This window comes from Procambarus clarkii, chromosome 9, assembly GCF_040958095.1.
Source record: "Procambarus clarkii isolate CNS0578487 chromosome 9, FALCON_Pclarkii_2.0, whole genome shotgun sequence".
NCBI lineage: Eukaryota > Metazoa > Arthropoda > Malacostraca > Decapoda > Cambaridae > Procambarus > Procambarus clarkii.
Genome location: NC_091158.1, coordinates 7,685,787 through 7,695,716, shown reverse-complemented (window position 1 = coordinate 7,695,716; position 9,930 = coordinate 7,685,787).

Here is a 9,930-nt window from a genome sequence, read left to right as displayed (position 1 = left end):
CTAGAAAAGGTACAAAGATATGCAAAGGGACTCGTTCCTGAGCTGAAGGGATTGAGCTATGAGGAGTGAGAGAACTAGACCTTATTATACTGGAAGAAATTAGAGAGAGAGAGAGAGAGAGAGAGAGAGAGAGAGAGAGAGAGAGAGAGAGAGAGAGAGAGAGAGAGAGAGAGAGAGAGAGAGAGAGAGAGAGAGAGAGAGGAATATGATAACATAAGTCTCTAAGGGAAACTGACAAAACAGACAAAGTAGCACTGTTCAAAGCTAGGAACAGCAGAACGACGGGTCATAGAAGGAAACTGGAGACGGAAATGAACCAGAGGCATCAGGACCAATTTTATCAGCGTTAGAGTTGCCAATAAATGGAATAGGTTAGATGTAGAAGCCCTTAAAGCTAATTCGATTAAAATTGTTAAATGTAAATATGATAGACTTGAGAAATGAGTCATTGCATTATTTTAAGAATGCTCGAAAGGCGGGGCCAGGAGCCTAGCTCGACCCTGCAAGCACATCAGAGTAAACGTTTCTTGTGGGTGGTGGTGGGGGGGGGGGTATATAATTTATCTAGGCATTATGTACTCTTGAGCTTGTTTTCCATCGAGTAGAATGAGGCTCTTCTGCCACCAGCTGTGGGGTGGGGCGCCGGCTCAGTGCTTGAAAGACTTCTCAAAGATGTATTCTAGCATTACGATGGTGTTCCACACCCTGGTGGCGTGGTGTTGTAGTCTGATGTTTCAACCCAAGTCCATTACATCCAGCGGTCGACCCCACAGACATAAATTGTTACATACTTTTCATTCAAAACGGGAACTTTATCAAATATAAATTAAAATTAATATTATAATATATTAGCATATTATGCATATATAGGCGTAGATTAAGTTAGGTGTTTAGGTTCTGCTCGCCCAAAAATCACCCAAAAGTGATTCCATGCACCCGCCAAACCCCCTGTTTATGAATGAAAAACGGTTTACACACGACTCACGACTGATGACGTCCGAACATTTCCAGAACAAGTGCTTCACTGACGAATTTTGTTCGAACTACAACCCTATAAATGCTTCACCCACGTTTCTCTTCCTCCCCTCCCCTCCCCTCCCTTTGTTCCCCTACCTCCTCTCGCTCGCTCCCTCTCTCCCTTCCTCCCAATAACGTATCGACTACCTATTTAAACCCCCCTGCAGTTTTCAAAATATCCCAAACAACCCAAATTCGATACCTGAGCCATATTTTGGACCCAAATTCTGGCTCTCTGCATCTATTCGCAGTTTGAAATTCCGAATTTTTATACCGAAAATATGCCAATTACTGAAAGCAGTTGTGGGTCACATTTTGCCCAAACCCCCCTGCAGTTTCAAAATATCCCAAACATCCCAAATTCGATAACAGAGCCATATTTTGGACCCAAATTCTGGCTCTCTGCACCTATTCGCAGTTTGAAATTCCAACTTTTTATAGCAAAAATATGCCAATTACTGAAAGTGGTGGTGGGTCACATTTTCCCCAAACCCCCCTGTAGTTTTCAAAATATCCCAAACATCCCAAATTCGATACCAGAGCCATATTTTGGACCCAAATTCTGGCTATCTGCACCTATTCGCAGTTTGAAATTCCAACTTTTTATAGCAAAAATATGCCAATTACTGAAAGCGGTGGTGGGTCATATTTTGCCCAAACCCCCCTGCAGTTTTCAAAATATTCCAAACATCCAAAATTCGATACCTGAGCCATATTTTGGACCCAAATTCCGGCTCTCTGCACCAATTCGCAGTTTGAAATTCCGACTTTTTATACCGAAAATATGCCAATTACTGAGAGCGGCGGTGGGTTACGTTTTGCCCAAACCCCCCTGCAGTTTTCAAAGTATCCCAAACATCCCAATATCGATACCCGAGCCATATTTTGGACCCAAATTCTGGCTCTCTGCACCTATTTGCAGTTTGAAATTCCGAATTTTTATACCGAAAATATACCAATTACTGAAAGCAGCGGTGTGTCACATTTTGCCCAAACCCCCCTGCAGTTTTCAAAATATCCCAAACATCCCAAATTCGATACCTGAGCCATATTTTGGACCCAAATTCAGGCTCCCTGCACCTATTCGCAGTTTTAAATTCCGAATTTTTATACCAAAAAAATGCCAATTACTGAAAGCGGCGGTGGTTCACATTTTGCCCAAACCCCCCTGCAGTTTTCAAAATATCCCAAACATATCAAATTCGATACCTGAGCCATATTATGGACCCAAATTCTGGCTCTCTGCACCTATTCGCAGTTTGAAATTCCGAATTTTTATACCGAAAATATTCCAATTACTGAGAGCGGCGGTGGGTCACATTTTGCCCAAACCCCCCTGCAGTTTTCAAAATATCCCAAACATCCCAAATTCGATACCTGAACCATATTTTGGACCCAAATTCTGGCTCTCTGCACCTATTCGCAGTTTGAAATTCCGACGTTTTATACCGAAAATATGCCAATTACTGAAAGCGGAGGTGGGTCACATTTTGCCCAAACCCCCCTGCAGTTTTCAAAATATCCCAAACAACCCAAATTCGATACCTGAGCCATATTTTGGACCTTAATTCTGGCTCTCTGCACCTATTCGCAGTTTGAAATTCCGAATTTTTATACCGAAAAAATGCGAATTACTGAAAGCGGCGGTGGGTCACATTTTGCCCAAACCCCCCTGCAGTTTTCAGAATATCCCAAAAATCCCAAATTCGATACCTGAGCCATATTTTGGACCTTAATTCTGGCTCCCTGCACCTATTTGCAGTTTTAAATTCCGAATTTTTATACCAAAAAAATGCCAATTACTGAAAGCGGCGGTGGGTCACATTCTGCCCAAACCCCCCTGCAGTTTTCAAAATATCCCAAACATCCCAAATTCGATACCTGAGCCATATTTTGGACCCAAATTCTGGCTCTCTGCACCTATTCGCAGTTTGAAATTCTGACTTTTTATACCGAAAATATGCCAATTACTGAAAGCGGTGGTGGGTCACATTTTGCCCAAACCCCCCCTGCAGTTTTCAAAATATCCCAAACATCCCAAAATTCTATACCAGAGCCATATTTTGGACCCAAATTCTGGCTCTCTGCACCTATTCGCAGTTTGAAATTCCGAATTTTTATAGCAAAAAAATGCCAATTACTGAAAACGACGGTGGGTCACATTTTGCCCAAACCCCCCTTCAGTTTTCAGAATATCCTAAAAATCCCAAATTCGATACCTGAGCCATATTTTGGACCCAAATTCTGGCTCCCTGCACCTATTCGCAGTTTTAAATTCCGAATTTTTATACCAAAAAAATGCCAATTACTGAAAGCGGCGGTGGGTCACATTTTGCCCAAACCCCCCTGCAGTTTTCAAAATATCCCAAACATATCAAATTCGATACCTGAGCCATATTTTGGACCCAAATTCTGGCTCTCTGCACCTATTCGCAGTTTGAAATTCCGACTTTTTATACCAAAAATATTCCAATTACTGAGAGCGGCGGTGGGTCACATTTTGCCCAAACCCCCCTGCAGTTTTCAAAATATCCCAAACATCCCAAATTCGATACCTGAGCCATATTTTGGACCCAAATTCTGGATCTCTGCACCTATTCGCAGTTTGAAATTCCGACTTTTTATACCGAAAATATGCCAATTACTGAAGGCGGTGGTGGGTCACATTTTGCCCAAACCTATTTAAACCCCCCCTGCAGTGACCCCCCTTTAAATAGGTAGTGGGTCACAAAGGTGGGTGGGTACTTTATACCTATTCAAATAGGTACTTTTCTATCCTTATGAAAATTACTGTCTTCCACATTTGTTTGACTTGATTTTTGCAAATTTGAACATATTATACCTATTTGGATGGGTACTACCTATTCAAATAGGTCCTACCTATTCAAATAGGTACTTTATACCTATTCAAATAGGTACTTTTTCTATCCTTATGAAAATTACTGTCTTCCACATTTGTTTGACTTGATTTTTGCAAATTTGAACATATTATACCTATTTGGATGGGTACTACCTATTCAAATAGGTACTACCTATTCAAATAGGTCCTACCTATTCAAATAGGTACTTTATACCTATTCAAATAGGTACTTTTTCTATCCTTATGAAAATTACTGTCTTCCACATTTGTTTGACTTGATTTTTGCAAATTTGAACATATTATACCTATTTGGATGGGTACTACCTATTCAAATAGGTACTTTATACCTATTCAAATAGGTACTTTTTCTATCCTTATGAAAATTACTGTCTTCCACATTTGTTTGACTTGATTTTTGCAAATTTGAACATATTATACCTATTTGGATGGGTACTACCTATTCAAATAGGTACTACCTATTCAAATAGGTCCTACCTATTCAAATAGGTACTTTATACCTATTCAAATAGGTACTTTTTCTATCCTTATGAAAATTACTGTCTTCCACATTTGACTTGATTTTTGCAAATTTGAACATATTATACCTATTTGGATGGGTACTACCTATTCAAATAGGTACTACCTATTCAAATAGGTCCTACCTATTCAAATAGGTACTTTATACCTATTCAAATAGGTACTTTTTCTATCCTTATGAAAATTACTGTCTTCCACATTTGTTTGACTTGATTTTTGCAAATTTGAACATATTATACCTATTTGGATGGGTACTACCTATTCAAATAGGTACTTTATACCTATTCAAATAGGTACTTTTTCTATCCTTATGAAAATTACTGTCTTCCACATTTGTTTGACTTGATTTTTGCAAATTTGAACATATTATACCTATTTGGATGGGTACTACCTATTCAAATAGGTACTACCTATTCAAATAGGTCCTACCTATTCAAATAGGTACTTTATACCTATTCAAATAGGTACTTTTTCTATCCTTATGAAAATTACTGTCTTCCACATTTGTTTGACTTGATTTTTGCAAATTTGAACATATTATACCTATTTGGATGGGTACTACCTATTCAAATACGTACTACCTATTCAAATAGGTCCTACCTATTCAAATAGGTACTTTATACCTATTCAAATAGGTACTTTTTCTATCCTTATGAAAATTACTGTCTTCCACATTTGTTTGACTTGATTTTTGCAAATTTGAACATATTATACCTATTTGGATGGGTACTACCTATTCAAATACGTACTATCTATTCAAATAGGTCCTACCTATTCAAATAGGTACTTTATACCTATTCAAATAGGTACTTTTTCTATCCTTATGAAAATTACTGTCTTCCACATTTGTTTGACTTGATTTTTGCAAATTTGAACATATTATACCTATTTGGATGGGTACTACCTATTCAAATAGGTACTACCTATTCAAATAGGTCTTACCTATTCTAATAAGTACTTTATACCTATTCAAATAGGTACTTTTTCTATCCTTATGAAAATTACTGTCTTCCACATTCGTTTGACTTGATTTTTGCAAATTTGAACATATTATACCTATTTGGATGGGTACTACCTATTTGCCGGTATAGGGCCCGGAAAGTTCCTTTGTCCAAGTTTCTGAAGGATGCCCGGATGTATCCGGGTATCCGGATTCATGTATCCGGATGTATCCGGGTATGTTGATAATAACAACAGCATGTGCAGCTGTTGTTATTCTGCTAATGTGGGCTTCTGGCATCAGATTTGGGATTATGTCCACTCCAAAGGTCTTTTTTATTTTCTGATTGGGGAATATATCTTCTCTTCATCCTATACTGCTGTACTGGTCTTTGCACTTCTGTTAAAATTGTTATAACTTAGCACTTATCTCGGTTAAATTCTAGCAGCTATTTTTCAGACCACTTCTAGAGTGTGTCCAAACCCCTTTGCAATATATCACAATCTATCTCTGTCCTGACTCTTCTCAGCAGTTTTACATCGTCTGCAAACATTGATATAAAGTGGCCAATTTCCTGCCAGTTCGTTGCAACCCGTTCTCGCACTTTCTTACAGTCAACATTGACTTATTAAATAAGTGCATATGTGACATACTAATTTATTGTGAATATTTTGGTTTACCTTGAAAAGCTTCATAGAAAACACCGACCTTACCTAACCTTCTTAGTATGTTAAGATAAGCATCTTATTGCTTCGTAATTACAATTATTACTTAACCTATACCTATAATAGGTATATTAGGTATAATAAGGTATATTAGGTATAATACCTATATTAGGTATAATATCTATAATGGGTATATCTCGCACTATACGAAAGTGCGAGAACGGGTTGGTTCGCTGACATATATTAGAAACATAACGGGCCCTAGAATCGACCCTTGTGGTACTCCACTTGTAACCTCTCTCCACTCTGATGTGTCTGCTCTCACTGCAACCCTTTGCTTCCTTTCTGAGAGATACTCTCTGACCCACCTTAGGATTCTTCCGGATACACCAGCCTGCTTTCCTAGTTAGAGTAGGAATCTCGTGCAGGACTGTATCGAATGCTTTCTGACAGCCGAAAAATATGCAGTCTGCCCATCTTCTCTCGTTTCATTTGTCATCTTGTTACAGAACTCCAAGAAGTTTTTCCAAGCAGGATGTTATTCTAAAACCGTGCCGGTGCCTTGAGACTAAATATATCTATTTAAATGTTTGAAAAGTCTGCTTGTAGTCTAACGGTTTCTGTCTTTCCCCTTTCTCGTAGACTGGCACCACATTAGGCATTCTCCAGCTGTCGGGAAGTTCTCCAGTTTCTAGGGAGGAGTTAAATATTATGGCAAGTGGGCTGCACAATGCTTCAGCTGACTCTCTTAGTATCCATGGCGATATTTTGTCTGGTCCCACGGCTTTTGTCACAGTGTTCCTGCAGTTGCTTTTCTACTAGTGTGTGTGTGTGTGTATGTGTGTGTGTGTGTGTGTGTGTGTGTGTGTGTGTGTGTGTGTGTACACAAGGGCGGTGTACATGAAGGCTACACCGGGCGAGAGAGTAACGTACTCTGGTCTACACAGACAGGTGCGGCCTATTTAATATACTGCGGAAGATAATAGTCATGTTTTTATGAATGTTTAATCATGAGAAGATTATGATGGCGGCTGGTGGTGGTGGTGATGGGTGGTGGTGATGGATGGTGGTGGTGAGTGGTGGCGATGGACGGTGATGATGGCAGCAGGTGGTGATAGCTGATGGTAATGGGTGGTTATGGGTGGTAATGGGTAGTGGTGATGGGTGGGGGTGATAGGTGCTTTTGGTGGTGGTGGGTGGTGATGGCAGCTGGTGGTGGGTGGTGGTGATGGCAGCTGGTGATGGGTGGTGGTGGGTGGTGATGGGTGGTGGTGGGTGGTGATGGCAGGTGGTGGTGGGTGGTGATGGCAGCTGGTGGTGGGTGGTGGTGGCAGCTGGTGGTGGGTGGTGGTGGGTGATGGGTGGTGGTGGGAGGTGGTGGGTGGTGGTGATGGGTGGTGGTGATGGCAGCTGGTGGTGATGGGTGGTGGTGATGGCAGCTGGTGGTGATGGGTGGTGGTGATGGCAGCTGGTGGTGATGGCAGCTGGTGGTGATGGCAGCTGGCGGTGATGGCAGCTGGTGGTGATGGCAGCTGGTGGTAATGGCAGCTGGTGGTGATGGCAGCTGGTGGTGATGGGTGGTGGTGGTGATGGCAGCTGGTGGTGATGGGTGGTGGTGATGGCAGCTGGTGGTGATGGGTGGTGGTGGTGATGGCAGCTGGTGGTGATGGGTGGTGGTGGTGATGGCAGCTGGTGGTGATGGCAGCTGGTGGTGATGGGTGGTGGTGGTGATGGGTGGTGGTGGTGATGGCAGCTGGTGGTGATGGGTGGTGGTGGTGATGGCAGCTGGTGGTGATGGCAGCTGGTGGTGATGGGTGGTGGTGATGGCAGCTGGTGGTGATGGGTGGTGGTGGTGATGACAGCTGGTGGTGATGGGTGTTGAGGGGTGGTGATGTTTATATATAAATATACCTTCCAGCATTTATTGTTGATATCGATTATAAATAACGATTATAATTATTTAGTAATTATATTATCTATAAAAACATGTGACACAAATATAGCTAACACTATATTTATATAGATAATGTTTTCATTCGAAATATAAATCAAAACCAATTATCTGGTTTCGTTATCCATACTTTTATATAATATATATATATATATTATATATATATATATATATATATATATATATATATATATATTATATATATATGAGGGAGAGGGGAATTTATGACTGTTCCAAGATCTGAGGCTTCGAGTCAGTTCCGAATATTTTATTTTTGTTGTTGTTGATAATTCGTAGTGAATTTAGTGATATTTTAAAGCATTTACAAGTATTTTCTTTAACAGGGATAGGTAATTCATTATCATTTTGTCGGGGACAGGCAGGCTGTGTGTATATATATAAGGCTTTTATTCTTTCTTTTTCTCTCGTGACACTAAATGCATTAGAGTATTTGCTCCTATCGCCCCTATTTTTTGTTTCATACTTTATTTAGTTGTGTAACTGTAATCTTGCATAATAGTTACAAAATGTGTCAACCGGTGTACAGGTTCCCGAGCCTATTGTGCTCTGTCATATCTACATTAGAAACTGTGTATGGAGTCAGCCTCCACCACATCACTGCCTAGTGCATTCCATTTGTTAACTACTGACACTGACAAAAATTCGTTCTGATGTTTATGTAGCTTATTGGCTCATTTCGGTAATCCATTTGTCTTCATCTCATATGGTGCAAAGGGCCTCGTAGCCTGGTGGATAGCGCGCAGGACTCGTGATTCTGTGGTGCGGGTTCGATTCCCGCACGAGGCAGAAACAAATGGGCAAAGTTTCTTTCACCCTGAATGCCCCTGTTACCTAGCAGTAAATAGGTACCTGGGTGTTAGTCAGCTGTCACGGGCTGCTTCCTGGGGGTGGAGGCCTGGTCGAGGACCGGGCCGCGGGGACACTAAAAAGCCCCGAAATCATCTAAAGATAACCTAACCTAAAGATGGTAGTTGTCTTCATCTACCATATCAATCACCCCGGTGTCTTCATATCTCTCTCTCTCTCTCTCTCTCTCTCTCTCTCTCTCTCTCTCTCTCTCTCTAGAGCAAGCGTTCTTAGCCTTGTTAGGAGTACAGACCCGCCGTCCCTCTCAGTGAATTACACTGTCTTCTTATTCCATTCGTCACTGTTGAGATTACCACCACAGCCGTCATCAGTCAGTCCCATTACGTGCCTGTGTGACTTCGAAAGATGTCAATGTCTTGGTTGTACTTTGCACATTGTTATGTAGGAACAGAACCGCTGATAAAAAAATTATAAGGATTTAATCATTTATTGAATAACACGACAAATCACAAATATTCAAGCTAGCTAAAATTAAATTTGTTGCCGTTTTTGTTCAATCAAAACATAGAATAGAAGTACAATTACTGACGGTGAAGGAGAATCCTAATCTAACGAAGTTTTGCTCTAAATGTTCATAGTCCTATACTCCCTATTATTTAGTTCTGATCATAGAGCTTTCCAGGCAGTAGTGCACAAGCTGACCATAGAGAGCTCTCAAGGCAGTATATAGTGCACAATTAAGCTGACCATATAGAGCTCTCCAGACAGTATATAGTGCACAAACTGACCATATAGAGCTCTCCAGGCATCATATAGTGCACAAACTGACCATATAGAGCTCTCCAGAGAGTCGCTGAGTCTTCCAACACCGTCAGTGTTTGCAACATAAACATTTTGTTGACCATTTAAATGTCGTTCACTAACCTCTTGTTTTATCTCCTCTTTTTTACAGGTAAGTGGAGGAATGTGTGTGTGTGTGTGTTGACGCCCCGTGGCACACCAGGTAAGGCCAACACCCAACTTTTGATGGAGTTTTTGTTTGCTTTTTATGCTGAAATCAGGTTCTGTTGTGCAAGGTGTTTTGGGTGGCTGTTGTTGTCAGATGTTTGATTATTACGTCTGTTGGTTTAAT